At 49.4% G+C, this 17781-nt stretch overlaps 1 protein-coding gene across 3 annotated transcripts in view; it reads right to left on the bottom strand.

Moving 5' to 3' along the window:
• The window catches only part of AFAP1 (actin filament associated protein 1), a 151003-nt gene extending 140720 nt beyond the window's left edge, over positions 1-10283 (bottom strand). For all 3 annotated transcript variants that reach the window (XR_013828158.1, XM_079920179.1, XM_079920178.1), the window contains exon 1: positions 10087-10283. The gene's annotated coding sequence lies outside the window, so the exon portion shown is untranslated. The remainder of the gene's footprint in view (positions 1-10086) is intronic.
• Between the last annotated feature and the right edge of the window lie 7498 nt (positions 10284-17781).

The raw sequence follows: 17781 nt of genomic DNA, 5'->3' as shown, positions 1-17781 counted from the left end.
AAATTTCTGTTGTTTGTGAGCCACCCAGGCTATGGCATTCTGCTATGGCAACCTGAACAAAGTAAGACAGAGGGTCGCACTTCAAGCACAGGAAAACTCAATCAACCCATCTGGAGAGAAAAATCTCACGTAACTTAGGACCTCCCAACACACAACTCTGTAGTCGTGGGAAGAGGGGATTTAAAAAGAAAGCATCATGCCCCGCATCCTCAAGAGCCATCCTGACTCTCACAGTTAAAGTAACTCGGAAGCACACGCTGTCCATGTTTGGGAAAACCCTGTACAGGTTTCGAAAGTCATTCCAAAAGTATGGCTCCCAAACAGTTTTCAGATATATTCTCCTTTCTCTTCAGACGTCCGCCGCAAACCTCTTCACCAAATACCCGCCTAGGAGGCACCGCATCCCGCTCCCAACAAGCCATTCCTGTAAACTCCATCTGACAGAAAGGTCCAGACTAGATGACAGTCCCCAAACCTAGCTCCACCTACCATGGCAAAAAATACCCCTCGTTTGGGAATTCCCTGGCAGTCCAGTGGTTAGGATTCCTCGCTTTCACTGCCAAGGGCCCGGGTTCGATCCCTGGTTGGGGAACTAAGATCCCACAAGCCGTGCGTCAGGGTCAAAAAAAAAAAAAAAAAAACCCTCATTTCTCACACCACTATCTAACGTCCAGAGCAAGAATCCATCATTTTTACTACTTCTTTTTCCTTTTCTTGATAAACTTATGATGAAAGTACAACCCACAAAAAGGAGCCTCCTCAATGCTACTGCCCCCAGAGACGCTGCACAGACCATGGACACTGGGTCAGGTAAAAGGAAACTGGATTTCCAAACCCTGAATTCACGGGCGGCGGCTCCTCACAGGAAACTAAGCGACGATCTTAAGTACACAAAACAAAAGGCGAAGTCAGCTGCAGCGTGGGCATGGATGGAAAAGAAGTGTTTTCAATGGAGGTGTTTGAGGACATACAAAAGCTATCTTCTAGGGAATTCCCTGGTGGCCCAGTGGTTCGGACTCTGCACTTCCACTGCAGAGGGGCACGGGCTCGATCCCTGGTTGGGAACTGAGATCCCTACATGCCACTCGGCACCGCCAAAAAAAAAAAAAAGCTACCTTCTAATACCACCAAGGGCCGAAAATTAGGTCTTTTTTCCATATTAAAGAATAGATAATGGGTGGAACAGAAATTTTTCTTTCAAACTATGGAAGTATCATGAAACTACTCTCAAATCCTTCGGGCTTTATCAGATAATCAAGCTGGAAAGCCATGAAAAGATAAACCTTTCCTCCGGGATACAGGTGTAATAAACCTCTGACCACGTCCTCGGAACAAGGGAAGACGGTATTTTTGAAAAATATTTTCAGGGACTATAAAGGAGCCTTTGAAATTAAAATAATCAGAGCAATACAAAATTCAGAGAAGGGTTTACTGGAGAAGTTGGAGAAATCCCAAAAAGGAAAACAAAAAGACAAAGAAATGGGAAAAGAGAAGACATTTAAGGAGATTCGGGATCAGAACAGAGGACCGGCAGTCTATAGACGGAAGACGCCCACCCAGTGCCCATCACAGTGAATGAGGCAAGATCCACGTCACGGCGCGGCCACCACGACATCTGCAAACACGAGGAATATCTACAAGAGCCTAAAAACTCACCCAGAGGAAAACACGGGCCACATACAAAGGAATGGCTCTGGACACATCACCTGTCACGATGAAGCTGGAAGTCAACTGAGCAGTGCCTTCCCAAGTCCTCAGGAAGATGATTTCTAACCCAGGATTCTATACTCAGCCAAACTATCAATTAAACGAGAGCAAAATGTTCCAACATTATACGAGATCTCAGAAACAATTATTTCTTGCAAAGCTATGGTGACACGCTCAACCAAAATAGAGAGAAAACTAGAAGGAGGCATCTACCCGGGAAAGAGGTGAGAGGAATTCTCAGGGTGATAGGGAATGTGCAGCAGGTCTAGGAAGCAACCAGTTTAGAGGAAAGCAGGCTGGTGAGCGGTTCAGGAAGAATTATGCTAAGAAAAGCACAAACTGGATGATGCCCTGTGGTCTGTGAATATACAAAGAGGAGACTGCAACTTTGGGGGGTGGAGGGGGAGAAGTGACAGCGCAGAAAACGAAGCAAAACAAAGCAGGGCAATTCTCAACTCTAGGAAAAAGAAAAAACAACTGTAGAAGAAGGGAAACGTAATCAAAATCGACTACGTATCTCAGCTGTGAATAATGTTTCCATAATCATAATAAGTGCTGTTGAATATTTAACCAAAACCTTTAACGTAATTATACTGAGAGGACGGAGGAAAAAAGAAGTGGGCAGTGCAAGAAGGAGTGGGTAGGAGACCTAAATCGTCTTCTTCCTTAGCAGGATGTCTCTCACCCCAAATCTGGAAGAAATAGCTAAAATGTTGAAAGGGGAAGCCTCTGGGGAGCAGGAATCAGGGTGGAGAAGGGTGGGGTAGTGACTGCTGGGTTTTTGTTCTAAATCCTGCAGAACTTTTGACGCTTAAAACTATGCGCCTGTATAACTTTGTTTAAAATGGGGTATTTAATTTTTAAACAAAATCTGATACTTGACCGGCAAGAATATCAGATTAAGCGGTGTGTTCTTAAACTTTTTGGAATTCAACCCCTTCGAAAAAGAACGGAAAGCTATAAATCCTCCCCCCAGTACACACACACACAGGCACAGACACACAACATTTCTGCAAAGGGTATCAGGCAGTTGGTAAATTCCTGAAGGCCAGGTTAGAAGCCTTAGGATTTCTAGATTCTGCTTTCTTATAGAAGGAAAAAAGAGAAATCCTAATGAAAAACTATTAAAAACACCTACACGATCAGATGAGATCATGCTTGGTCTTTGATGCTGGTGACCATCACCTGCGGTTTCCTTGGCCACAAGATGCACCTCGTTCCTAACTATCAACGGAAGTATGAACTCTGTTTACTGCACTTTGCTTCGGCCTTGAAACAGGTTCTCTAAAGCTCAGGAATGTGAATCCCTGTTGGGTTGACTCAGCTGTTTCCATTCGAGAACCGGACATGGAATTATGCACTCTTCACCCCGTGAGGAAGAGTCCTTCACGTCCCAAATCCCCCAGGTGGGTGTTTTTTCTAACAAAGCAATTACTCTGATGACTTCTTGGCGAAACTTCTGTAATCAGCGTGGCCCGTTTAAGTACTGCAAAACACAAAGTTTCCTCTGCTTCTGACTGACCTGCTGCTATTATCCCACCATCAGCCCCATGTCGAGTCAGAAGCACTGTCTTACCGTTTAACAGCGATCTTAACGGTTCCGCCAATTTGCTTCAAATATCTATGCCTTTTCTTTCTCTGTGAACTGAGGGTGACAATAACAGTGTCACTGGACGCTGTCATAAATGGATTGGGTAACTGTGGGAGGCCCGTGTGCATCCCCTGGAACCTGTGATTTGTCACATCTGTCACATTAAAGGGGCTTCGCTACAGACCTCAGACAGGGGGATTAGACAGGGGGATTATCCTGGGGTTCTAGGTGGGCCCAATCTCATTGCATGAGCCCTTAAGAGCAGAGAACTTTCTCCAGGCAGAAGAAGAGAGATGAAGCAGAGGGGACACCAGACAGCTGGCGCGGGACTGGCCGGCCCTCGCTGGCTCTGGCAGCCAGGGGGTTCCGAGCAAGGTCCAGGAAGACGCCTCTAGGAGCCAGGGGCAGCCTCCCGGCTGGCAGCCAGCAAGGAAGCAGGGTCCCCGGCCCTACAAGTGCCAGCTACTATCGGCATATTCGGTGGACAATCGGAATGAGCTTCCCTGCAGTTCTCCTCCAGATTCTCCAGTAAGGAACACAGCCCTGCAGACACCTTGTTTTTGGCCCGGTGAGACCCGAGTCAGACTTCTAACCTACAGACTGTAAGATAATAAACCTGTGTTGTTTCAAGCCACTCAGTGTGGGGCAATTTGTTACAGCAGAAGCAGGAAACTCATACAGTGATATATGTGAAAATACCCAGCAGTGTCCGTCACATCATCAACGTTCAACAAGAGTCAACTGACTTCCTTAAATCAAAAGACAGGGACGGCCGTACTCCATCCAAAACAACAGACCATAGACTTGTTCTGATAAATGCAGATTTGGGGAATTATAAATTGCCCAGAATATCTACATATTCTAGGCTTCAGGTAATTCACTGCCCTTCCGTTCATTTATAAACCTTTCACTGCCTGTCTTGCCTGACAAACTCTAAGTGCCACGGAGGAGAATAAATGCTGGATTGTGTGAACCAACCCGGCTCCCAAACTCTCCTGCGTACCCCTAGCAGCACCTACCACCTGCACTGAGTGATACCAGGTCTGCTTCTCCCGCTACACTGTGAGCCTCCAGCGATTCTCCAGTGAGGACTGGGTCCCACCTTCGAATCTCTGCATGTAGCCCATACTCGGGCACATCACGGGTAATCTATCTGAATGGCTGTCAACCTATGTGACGGTGCAACGTACCATCTGCATCTAAAGTATAAAGTGCACTGCAGTTTCCAAGGTGGCTTGAGGACAGAAGGCCAAGGGCACTGTGGTGCTGAGGTCAGGTTCACCCTGATGCCTGCTGCTCACTCTGCTGGAAGTTTCAGAGGTGAACAGGCCAGCCCTCAAGACAGGGCACTTAGGAACTAAAGTGCCCAGCAATTATGCTTCATTAAAGAAAGGTTCATAGGAACAAACGTACGAGACAGACTGTTAAAGGCTACATTTCTGCACGTTCAGTAGCCTTACTTACAAAAGATTAACGTCTCTGAAACTTGAATTTGATGTTCCCCCAAAAGGCTAAGATATCAAACAACACGGGCCAATGAAAGACAGAAAACAATCCTAAATGAAGTTGCCTGACACCCTTCAAGTTAAGGATCATCTGTACATTAAACATTTGGAGTTTTAAAAAACCCAGATTCATTACATTCTTAATGAAGCACTTTTTTTAAATCCTTGACAACATAATATTTTACAACTTACAAAATTGCGTTACATTCATGATTTCATTTTATCCTCAGAACCATCTCTTGAGCTAGATAGAGCAGGTACGACCAACGATTAACTCCATTTTACAAGTGCGGGAACTGCAGTTCAGAGAAGCACTTGGACTTAACAAAAGCCTTACTGGGGCCGGCTTTCCTGTGCAAAAGAACAGGGGTAAGTTATCTTTACTACACCATTCATATTACATCCTGTCAACAGTCAAAACGGTTCTGATGTAGCCAGCAATGATAGACGCGTACATGACAAGATCTTTAAAATGGAAAAGAAAGAAGAAAAAACCATTTGGTAGGGCTTCCCTGGTGGCACAGTGGTTAAGAATCCGCCTGCCAAAAATAAAAAAAAAAGAATCCGCCTGCCAATGCAGGGTACACGGGTTCGAGCCCTGGCCCGGGAAGATCCCACATGCCGCGGAGCAACTAAGCCCGTGCACCACAACTACTGAGCCTGCGCTCTAGAGCCCACAAGCCACAACTACTGAGCCTGCGCTCTAGAGCCCACGAGCCACAGCTACTGAACCCTCGTGCCACAACTATTGAGCCCGTGTGCCTAGAGCCCGTGCTCCACAACAAGAGAAGCCACCGCAATGAGAAGCCCACGCACCACAACAAAGAGTAGCCCCCGCTCGCCGCAACTAGAGAAAACCCGCAGGCAGCAACGAAGACCCAACGCAGCCAAAAATTAATTAATTAATTAATTTAAAAAAAAAAAACATTTGGTAGGTGATGTGGGATGGGGGGGAAGTAACAGCAAAGACTTAGATTTATAGTCTAAGAAAACAATTTATCACTGAATTTCTAGTCCTAGGCAAACAATGCTTAAACAAGATGATGTATAGAATATCATCATCTCAAAAATGGCGAATGCACCATCAGTTCTTTAAGGTGGGGTGGATTCAGCGCTCTGATTAGGCCACCAGGGAAGAGCTGGTTAACCCTCTTCCTCCGGTAAAGAATAAGAGGAACAACATGGAAAAGCAGAGCTCAAACGCTATCTTCTCCATCCCCAGGCATTCTCTTCCATGAAACACCCTTTTCATTTAATCCACATAAAAATCAGGCCTTCTTGCAGAACAAGTACTAACTAGTTTTCAGTGAAAACATTAAGACAATCTCAGGAAAAATTCAAAGAAAAAAGACAATCTAAGGAAACCACAAAGAAAATCCATTTGTGTTTCTGAAGACCCCTCCCAAAAAATAAGGTCCCTAACAGAACAAACCGCATGGAGTATGTAACAGAGCGCTTTTTTAAAATTAATTAAAGACCACAAATCAAAACAAGGACAAAAATCCTACCTAACATGAAAATACAATTTGATGGCATCACTCCTTGACCAAACAGCTACCGTCTATGTTTAATCCCTGTAATGATCCAAATAAGAATAGCAGAGAGGGAATTCCCTGGAGCTCCAGTGGTTACGACTCTGTGCTCTCACTGCCGAGGGCCCGGGTTCAATCCATGGTGGGGGAACTAAGATCCCACAAGCTGTGCAGCGCAGCCAAAAAACAAACAAACAAACAAAGAATAGCAGAGAAAATCGTGTATCCTTTTGACAGACGTGTGGCTTTAAAATAACCGAGCACACCAAATTCCCATCTTGCCAAACAGATGAATTGGGAGGTTAATATTTTGAAGGATTTATTACTAGAGTCCTTAGAAGTAGAGCTTCCTTATAGGTCATTTAACATATGTAAATTTTTGCAAGTAATAATTTTAAACTATGCTTGAAACCATTATACAAAGCCACATACACTTACTCAAGGTACTGCCAAAGTTCACTTATTTCAGAGTCTCCGCATTAAAATCTCTGTTAGAGACTGCGGCATAAGAGAAGCCTGCAGTTGGCCGACTTCATATGACACTCAAAAGATCAGCAAAATGCTCCTGCCAAGAGTTCTGCATCCAACAATTTCATTAAGGAAAACTTCAAACCAATTTGATAGAGCACAGATGCTGCAAGCAAAATGTGGTTATGAAGAAGATGCAAGACAATATCAAAAAGTGGCCTAGGGCCTTCCCTGGTGGCGCAGTGGTTAAGACTCCACCTGCCAATGCAGGGGACACGGGTTTGAGCCCTGGTCCAGGAAGATCTCACATGCCACAGGGCAACGAAGCCTGTGTGCCACAACTACTGAGCCTGTGCTCTAGTGCCCACGAGCCACAACTACTGAGCCTGCGTGCCACAACTACTGAGCCCATGCGCCACAACTACTGAAGCCCGCACGCCAAGAGCCTGTGCTCCGCAACAAAGAGAAGCCACCACAATGAGAAGCCCACCCACCACAACGAAGAGTAGCCCCCGCTCGCCGCAACTAGAGAAAGCCTGCACGCAGCAACGAAGACCCAATGCAGCCAAAAAATAAATAAATAAATTTATTTTAAAAAAACAGTTGCCTAAGCTTCCATCATAGACCTGCCCCTTCAACTCTGAGACAAAGTATACACCCATGCAACTGTGGAAAGAAAAAAAAAAAAGGGAAAGAAGGAAAAAGAACTTCTACTTTAGAATCTACATTTTCAAAGATCCCCGTTATTTATACAACTGCCACTAAGAGAACTTTCCTCTGCTTTATTTGGTTGAAAGAATTTAAAGGTTTAGGGCTGACAAGGTTCTTACCTAGTTTAAAAACCTCAAAGGTGAGGAAACTGAAGCCTAGTGGTTCTGCAGGAACAAATGGCAACTTTATTCCAGAGCCAGAATCAGACCAAATAAATTCGAATCAAGTACTCTACACTGTACAACAAACACTAGGAAGTTACAGCAAATGTTAATCTAAAAACCCTTAGGAGAATTGAAGAATTGCAGATTTTAAATCACAGGAAAGACTTGGCTCCGTGGTACGGAAAAAGGACCTCTCGTTTAGAAGGACCTCTCATTTTGATACACCTCTTCCTCTCTGGGTACTACAGCAAACCACCCTGTCCTTGAAGACCACAGCTCTCAGAGGGCTGGGCATGAGGACGTCAGGGAAGACTTCAGAAAGAAGTCACCTAAACTGAGACTGTAAGAATGGGTGAAAGCCTGGAGCCGGGCGTAGGGCAGATGGAAGAGAGAGAGAGGGCAGAGAAGTCAGAGCGAAGGGCCTGCAGGCTGTCTGGACTTCATAACAGCGACAGCTGCAGCTAGGACCACATTTTCATCTTGCATGCCTGTTATTTATACACCATCTTGTTCACGAAGAATTTCCATTTGGGCATTAGAGCGACTTGCGCCTACAGCTCTGTTTTCTGTCGTGGACCAGAACACTCTGGAAAGGAAAAGACGTTTCAGAGTCTTGTTAGACTTGCGAGTCTAACAAGGCTTGTTCGACTTCGTGCTCCCCAGGGAAAAGAATCATCCCTGGAACATAATAGGTGTTTTCATAAGTTTGATAAAAGGGTAAGTGAATGACCCCAGTTTATTTAAGTGGCTGAGAGACACACAGCCTGCAGGGTAGTAGCAGATCTTCTTGCCATCAGGCTGAAATCCAAGTCTCCCGATCCACAACCTCACCCCTGCTATTCCTTCTGTAAACCTGACCTCTAACTGTAACTGCCTTGGCCTCATTCCGTGGGTGTGGATTCCCCTCCTTCAAACGCACTTTCCAGCCCGCCAAATTCTTGGGAAAGTTTCCTCCACTCTCCAGGCGCTGAGAGAGCTGCAAAGTTAAAGCTGGCTTTCCAGACCTTTTTTTTTTTTTTTTTTTCCCAATCCTAACGGAAGAAATCAAGAAGCGCCGGGCAGAGGGACCAGGCTCCCTCCAATCAGAGCCGGCTCCTGCCGGGCCGGCCAAGCCTCGCGCCTGAGCAGGAAACGCGGCGGCCTGACTCGCGGTCCCCAGGCGCGGTGACAGCCCCGCGCTCCCCGGGGACCGGGCCGGGGAGAGGAGCGGGTTCCCGGGGAAGTGCAGTCGCTTCTGCTCAAGTGGCAAATAAGGCAATAAATAAAACAGCGGGTCAGCTGTCAGACGCAGGCCATCTGCGTGCCCCACGCACAGCCGGCTACAGCCCGACGGGCGCCACTACCCGCACAAAGACACCCCGAAACACATGAAACCCCCAACACACACGCACGCACGCGTGGGGCAGAGGGGAGCCTGCCCCCGGTACTGATCACGCCCCGACGAGATGCGGGGGGAGGGGACGGGGCACAGCCCTCCAACTCGCAGGGTGGCCAGGACGCCGCGCGCGCGGGTCCACGCAGAGCCACCCTCAGTGACACACACACACTCAGTGAACCAGTCATGGGGGTGGGGAGCGAGAAAAGGCCCCACTCTCAGAGTGCCCAGGATCCCTACAATCGAGGGTCCACGCGGTCACCCTCAAGGAGACACAGCGAACCAGTCACACCAGGGGTGAAGGGGAGGGGGGACAGAGACAGTCTCCCACTCTCAGGATGTCCGGGATCCCCACGCGCGAGGGCCCACGCAGAGCTACCTTCGGTGACACAGCGAACCAGCCACTCCACGGAGTGAGTGGGGACCGAGACAGTCCCCCACCCTCAGGGTCACCAGGACCCCGCGCGGGGCTTCACGCGCGGATCCACGCGGAGTCGCGGCAGGCGCGGTGCCCCCTCGGTGCCACTCCGAGGCCGAGACCATGCCCGGCGCCCAGACGCGCGACGACCCGGTCAGTCCCCCTCTGCGTCCCCGTCCCACAGTCGCTCAGGGCGGCGGCCGCCAACTCGGGTAGCTACCTCGCGGCGCCCCCCTCGGACCTGCCACACCCGGCGGGGACCCCAGCTCGGCCCAGGACTCCTGCCGCCTGGGACCCCCGTCCAGCCCCGGGACCTCCGCCCGGCAACCTCGTCCGGCTCGCGGACCTCAGTCCTCTCGGGGACCCCCGCCCGGCCTGGGACCCCTGTCGCCTGAGTCCCCCGCCCGGCCTGGGACCCCTGTCCGGCCCAGAACCTCACCCGGCTCCGGGACCCCTGCCTCCCGAGGACCCCCCCCCGCCCGGCTGGGACCCCTGCCGCCTGGGACCCCGTCCGGCCCCGGGACCTCCGCCCGGCCGTGGGACCCTCTCCCAGCCCCGGAACCCATGTCCGCCGGGGACCCCCGCCCGGCCCGGCCCCGCCGCCCGCCGCCTCACCTCAGGCCGCCTCCCGGGCAGCACTCACTCCTTGCCGGAGGTGCCCTGGCCGAGCGAGACGGAGCCGAGCAGCCCGCAGAGCCGGAGTCGCCGCAACAATGGAGCCCCGGGGCGGGGCCGCCTCGCAGCCGTCTCAGCCCGTCTCGCGCTCAGGGTCCGGCTCCGTCTCCCGCTCCGCGAGGAGCAGCTGCCGGCGAGAGGTTGCAACTGGGCTCAGGCAACGCGCAGGCGCACTCGCCCCACCCGCGCCCCTCCGCCCCGCCCCCGGCGGCGCCCGGCGCTCGGGGCCCGCCCCCCAACCAATGGAGAGGGAGCTGAGCGCCGAGGGCGGGGCCTGTAGAAACAAAGGGAGGTGGGGCGGGGCCGTTCCAGGGCTGGGCTGCTGGGTCCCGCGGGGGCCGGACCCAGAGTGACCGGATTCGCGGTCCAACCCGGTCCGACCCGGGGAGGCCGGGCGTAAAGTCCACTTGGAATCCGCTCAGCAAGCCGTGCTCATCCCAAACCCGGAACTCAAGTTTATCGGATTGGCCTGCTTTACAGAATGGGAAACTGAGGCCCAAGGAGCGAGACCACCTGCCCCCCACGTCACAAAGTCCCATTCACTCGTTCATCTTTTATTCATTAAACAAACATTTTCGCAGCCCGTAAGGTGTGCGGTCGGAGTGGAGTAGAGGCAAACTTGGCCCTCCCTTAAGGAGCTCCGCCAGGCAGGACCAGAGATTTCTCGGAGTTACTTTAACCCACGATAAAGCAGCGCAGAGCAGAGCTGTTTCCCTTTCCTACCTCAAAGCTTTTGTGGCTACGCTGTTCCGCATCTGCAATGCTCCCCTCTCCCCACCTGTCACCCCCCGTATATCCAAGTACCAATCACCCATAAAACCTCTGTCCTCGCCGTCTTTTTGATCTTTGGGCGTCGTGTGACCCCGCATTCCCAGTTTTCCTCCCCATCACTAGCGGCTCCTCCGGGAGTCTCCAGGATACACCCCTTCTCTGCCCAACCTCTCGGTGCTGGGGTGTTAGGGTGGCCCATGGCTCGGGCATGGACCCTCCTACCGAGAATCTCAGGCTCTCCCAGGCTTTCAACCATCCACAGGCTGCGGTGACTGCCAGCTCTGTCTGTCCAGCCCTGACCTCCCCTGCCTACGCAGCTGGACGCCCAGGAGGCATCTCAAATGTCTCACCATCAAAACAAAGTGCTTTACTCAATGCCCCCCACCTGCCCCTCCACGTTCTTCTTTCTCAGTAAATGGCCTCACCATCCGCCCAGGTGCTCAGTTTGAAACCTGAAATCCTCCTGGACTACGTTCTTCCCCCACCCCCCACCCGCCAGGCCTGCCTTCTCTGCATCCCCATGCATCCGTGGCCACCTTAGTTACAGCACCAGCTGGAGCTTTCCCTATGAGTGGTTTCCTCCCACCTTCAGTGAAGTGTGACCTCTAGGACAAGGCAGGGTCTGAGTCATTTCTTGTGCAGAACAGAGCCTGGCACCCTGAAGGCACTCAGGGCTGCTGGTAGAAGGAACGGATGCATGGATAAGGTCTTGACAGTGACTGGGGCAGACCCTATCCCCATCTCCCTACACACACACACACACACACACACACACACACACACACACTCACACGCGCGCGCGCACACGCACACCACTGAAAGCCCGGTTTCCAGTCTGATTTGCCAAATTCCTCCCTGGAGATAAGAAACTTCCCTATGCCCCTTCAGCCAGGCCCCACGTTTGGGGGATGTACTCAGAGATCAGGAACAAAAAATCTCAGAAAGGGAAGTAGTTACTGCAAAGGACAGCACCCAGTCCCAGACCTCTTTGTTCATGCTGCCCTCTGCCTGACACACTTTTCTCCCTCTACCTGGCCAACTCCCACTGACCCGTCAATGTCTCACCTTCAGTGTCAATTTCCCCAGGAAGGCTTTGTAGCCACCTCTGCGCCAAGTACAACCATGGCAGACACACCCTGAGGTGACCCCCAATGAGTCACACCCCTGTATGATCTCCCCCTCTTGGGTGCGGGCAGAACCTGTGCCACCTTCTGGCCAATACAGGTGACAGAGGTGATTAATTGTCACTCCCAAGGTCACATTACATTACATAAGAATTCATCTTAAAGGGTACAAATGAACTTATCTACAAAACAGAGTTACAAATGTAGAAAACAAACTATGGTTGCCAGGGGTAAGGGGGGGAGGGATACATTGGGAGATTGGGATTGACATATACACTCTACTATGTATAAAATAGATAACTAATAAGTACCTCCTGTATAGCACAGGGAACTCTACTCAGTACTCGGTAATGACCGATTTGGGGAAAGAAGCTAAAAAAAGAGTTGATATATGTGAATGTACAACTGATTCACTTTGCTGTACAGCAGAACTAACACAACATTGGAAATCAACTATATTCCAATAAAAATTAATTAAAAAAAAGAATTTGTCTTAGACTATAAGGAGAGGTTCTACTTACAGGCTTTGGAGAAGTCACCTGCGGATGGTTGTAGGACCTGAGCATCGCCTCCAGCTGACAGCCAGCAAAGAGCTGGGTCCCCGGTCAGGCAGGCCTGCAGAAGCGACATCTGGAACCAACCTAAAGGAGCTTGGCAGGACTCTTCCCCAGTCAAGCCTCCAGGTGAGGATGCAGCCCAGACAAAACACTGAGTGAGCCCTGAGCAGAGGACCCAGCTAACATGGGCTACACTCCAACCCACAGAAACTGAATTAAGAAATGTGTGTTACATGAAGCTGCTATATTTGTGGTTATTTGTTATGAAACAATAAAAAACTAAGACTGGGTCCCCTCCCCAATACATACATTCACAGCCCCCTGTACTTCTTTCTGGCATTCATCACGATTCTACTAATTTGTTCAGCATTGCTCTCTTGCCACCAGCATGAAAGCCCCACGAGAACAGAAATGGAGTGTGTTGTGCTTCAAATGACCTCACAGTTTTCTTCTAAGGCAATTGGTCAAAGGTAGACTAACCCATCAGTGGGTCGGCTGGCCCTACTGTCCTTCCCAGCCCCCTTTTCCCTGGGCATAGTCCATCAGAGACACTCAAATAGTTTTCTGCCTTCCTAACCTCCCTTATAGCCCAAGGTGGCCATGTGTTATTGTCCTGGCCAGTGAGACACAGGGGAAGTTGGAAGAAATGTTTTCAGCAGTGGTGGCCTGGAGCCAATGTGGACCAGACCATGAGAGCCAATTGCTCATTGTTTAGGAATTTTGCAAGCCAGTTGTTAAACCCAATCATTACCCAAAAATTAAATTATATAAACTTACGATGAAAATCATATTAAAAGCAAAGATAATAAATACTGAAAATTCCTTCCTTCCTAATTATTTCACTGCAGTTTACAATGATCTATGCCACTGAGGATTTTACATCTATCATAACTGTACGATAGAAATAGTATATGATGGTGTGCTACAGTCATCTCTTCCCATACCCGCAGCGAGCAATGTCATGTTGGTAGCTTGAAATCAGATGTGGTAGGAGAATTTATACCACAGAGATTGGTAATTGGTACAAGTCAGGACTTTCTTCCTTCCCTCCATCCCCTAGAATGCTGGTAATTGAAGATTTACCAGCACATCTTCTAGGGAAGATTTTTCTCCGCCAGGAAAGGAATAGATACAGCTTTTTCTAAGCAGCAGGGATTAGTACCTTGAACACACATGTGATGTCTGGAGCTGTAGCAGCCATCTCACAATGATAAGGAAAAGTCAGAATCAGAGAGATTCTGACTCTCCTACCCCTGAGCCACTGAATCAAGACCAGGAATCATCTACCTCCAGATTCTCTATTAGGTAGGAAAGACAAAAACCTTATTGATGTAAGCCACTGTTAGTCAATTTTTGTGTTACTTACAGAATTCCTAACTGAAGTGTATAGACATTCAAGAAACGTCTGTCAAATTAATAAACTCAGCCTGACCATCCTTCCTCATCAGTGGTCATCCTTTTTGGGCTTATGTCCACTAACAAGAAACTCACCACCCATTAAACCAGTCAGGGTACGATTGCACAGCTCTGACTAGTAGAAAGTTTTTCCCTATATAAAACTGAAATTTTGGGACCTCTTGAACCTCAGAAAATAAGTCCAATCCCTCTTTGCCACCACAGCCCTTCTGATGTAAAGAGAGTGTTCATTTGATGGGAAAATAAATCAAGGTTTATTGATCCAAGAGCTGGGCCAACACTCTTTGTAGAAGTTCCTGACCTAGTTTGATACTGTGAAGGGCTATGAGGTAGGGTTAGTGACCAGAGATCTCTTCCAGATCCTTCCAGTAACACATCTCTTGAGGAAGAAAGTTAATTACAAACTATTTATGTCACAAGGTAAGGTGCATTTCCATGACACCTTTGATGCAGTCTTCCTAGATTCCGGAGCCTAGAGGGAGCACATATCATCTATGGCAACTGGGCACCTGTGGGAAATCCAAGTCCAGGTTAGGATGTGATGTGAGTTCACCAAGGCACTGAAAGCCCACAGGGCTGCCGCACTGGTCATGTATCGCTACATAACATATTACCCCAAAACCTAGAGACTTAAAACAACTTATAAGTATTATCTCACAGTTTTAGTGGGTCAGCAATCTAGCACAGCTCAACTGGGTGCCTCTGGTTCAAGGTCTCTGACAAGGTTGCCACCAAGCTGTTAGCTGGGGCCACGGTCTGATGTGAAGGTTTGACTGGGGGACGGATCTGTTTCCAAGTCACTTGCAGGCCACATTCCTCACAAGATGTGAACGCTATGCAGGGCCACTCGCAACACAGCAGCTGACTTTCCCCAGAACACCTGAGATGGAAGCTACACAGGTTACCGGAAGATACCATCAACTTCACTGTGTTCAATCAGAAGCAAGTCAGAAGGTCCAGCCCACACTCAATGGGAGGGGACCACACAAGGGTGGGAATACCAGGAAGCAGGGATCATTGGGGGTCTTCTCAGAGGCTGCCTACCAAGCTGCTGAAAACTCATGATTAAAATAAAATCTTGGGACTTCCCTGGCGGTCTGGTGGTTAACACTCCATGCTTCCACAGCAGGGTGCACAGATTCGATCCCTGGTCAGGGAACTAAGATCCCGCATGCCACGTGGTGGAAAATAAAATAAAATAAAATAATGAAATGAAATGAAATAAAACAAAATAAAATCTTAAAAGCAGACATAGAAAACAAACACCATATTCTGGGGAATAACAATAAGACTTACAGATAACTTCTTACCCGAAATAATGGAAGTCAAAAGACAATGGGATAACAGTCTCATAATGTTGAAAGAAAAAACAAAACTGTTAATCTGTCTCCTCCAAAAGCTACAACCACTTACATGCACTGTTTTCTGTCTCCTTCATGCACATGGCATGATGGGAAAAGAGCCACTTCCCAGCTGGTCCTAAGCATGGCATTCTCCTGCTCTGCTTGGTGCCTTTGCAAACACTGGTCCATCAAGTTATTATGGTGGCTTGGTGTTTGGAGAAATAATAAGTTTGAGAGTAATAACAACCATCTCTTGAAACCCAGCTCTAACACCTGTATGACCTTGGCAAGTCTCTTAGCTTCTCTGAGCCTCAGTAGACACAACAGTCAAATATGCATGATCCCCACCATGCTGGATTTTTCTGGGAATTAAATGAGATCCTATATGTAAATTGCCTGGCACCTAGTAGACACCTTATAGATGTAAGTTCCTTTCCAGCTGAAGCTCTGACCTGGCAAACTCCTACTCATTCTTCAAGACCCAGCTAAATGTCATGGCCTCTGTGAAGCTGCCTCCACTCCCCAGGAAGGCCTCCTTGCCTCTACCATGATCTCACTGCTGCTTGAACAACCTGCCCTATATTATTACATTTAACACCCTGCACCGTCATGGTCTGTTTCCAGATCTGTCTCTCCCATGTAACAGCAAGCTCTTCCAGGGCAGGGTGTGTTTGATTCATATTTATCTCCTTGGTACCCACAAGGCACCTGGCTCCATTGTACATGCTTGATGGAAATGTGTTATTTGATTGGAACAATTTAGGGTTAAAACGTGTTGTCCAGACCTTGTGCTTATGCTGAGCCTATTCCAGACACAAACTAAGCAGTGTCTCAGCCTTCCTTTCCTTCTTCCTTCCCTGTCACTATGGAAGAAGGGACTTCCCCTCCCCCAGGACTGACCACCCTGTATAAAAAACACCCTCTCTTATCACTCTCTCCCTTTAGCCTGTTTGTTTCTTCCTTAGTATTGATCCTCTCCTGACGCGTGTATTGTCTGTCTGCTCTTCCCAACCCAGATAGAAGGTAAGCTCCAGATTTTTATCTATCCCGTTCACTGTTGTATCTGGAGATCCCGAAAGAGTGCCTGGCACACAGTAGGCACTCAATCATTGCTGAATTAGTCAGTTAGTCTCATAGGGTTGAAGAGATTCAAATCGTTTCCAGTCTGCCTGGAAGACTGGACGTGATTCCAGTCCATACTGGTTTCTCTTTCTCTTCTCACTTCCTCTCTCCCTCCATCACTCCCCTGTCTCTTTCCCGTTGGTATTTTTATGCACAGGTCTCTCTCATTAAAAGAAGAACATATCCCCTACACCATCATCCATGCCAACAGGCCCTCCCTCTGCCTCACCCTTCACCCTTCCAGCCACTGCCCTGAGCCTCTCCCCCATGCGGACTCAGATGTGTATTCCCAAGGTGCCTCCCCCGAAAGCCTCAGTCCACTCTGCCTGCTGTCCACCTCCCCCCGTCACCTCACATGACTCTCCTTGTCGAGGTCATCAACGAACTCGTTGGGAGTAAACCCAAAGTATGCCCTTGGGTCCTACCGGACTGCCCTCACCTCGCCATTTGCTCTCTGAATCCCTCCCTCTGTGGACCCCCTTTCTTCCCTTGAGCTCGGTCACACCACACCCTCCTGGTCCTCTGCCCACGTCTCGCTGCCCCTCCTTACTCTCCTCTGTACTCTGTTCTTCTCCACCAAATCTGAAAGGTTCACTCTGCTTACTCGGTACCATGTCCCGGGACAGTCTCCCGCAAGCCCGTGACTCTGCTCATCCCTCGCAGACATCCGTGAGGACATTTGAGACATCCACTGAGCCTCACGGCCAGCTGTCTCCTGAGCACGTCCCCCTGGAGGTGGGTACCTCATGCGTGACATGCAGTAGACAGAACTGTCTTCTTCCACGCACCCCAAACCTGCTGTCCCCCCCATTTCCTCGCCCCTCCACCATCTCTCCCATTGCCACGTGGGAAAGCAGGGTCCAGTCTGCACTCTTCCTGGCCCCTCATCCTCCAGCCCAATCAGCAGGTCCTGCTGAATCTCCTTCTGGAACTCATATCCTCCACCCCAGCCTCCCTGCCACGACCTCCTCCCAGGCTGCATCTCTCCCCAGCATCACGGCAAAAGCATCTCTATCAGTCTCTCTGCTTCAAGGCCTGGCCCCTCCAACCTCTTCTCCTGGGAGCAGCCCAAGGCAAAGGAAGGGGGCAGAGATAGTGCTTTAAGAGCAAACCTCAAAAGTCCTTTCCCAGAGAAAAGCACATATATTTGTATGGGAAGCCACCCGGAAGGTTAGCTTTGATGATAAAGACCCACTGGTCATCAGTGGAGGGGCTGAGGCAGAGACACAAAGAGACCTAAACTGCTCTGGACAAGGACGGATGGGCAGCTGCATTTGGGAGCACCCCCAGAGAAGGGGAAAT

Source organism: Stenella coeruleoalba, assembly GCF_951394435.1.
Source record: "Stenella coeruleoalba genome assembly, chromosome: 4".
Classification (NCBI taxonomy): Eukaryota; Metazoa; Chordata; class Mammalia; order Artiodactyla; family Delphinidae; genus Stenella; species Stenella coeruleoalba.
This window is presented reverse-complemented; position numbering and strand designations above follow the sequence as displayed.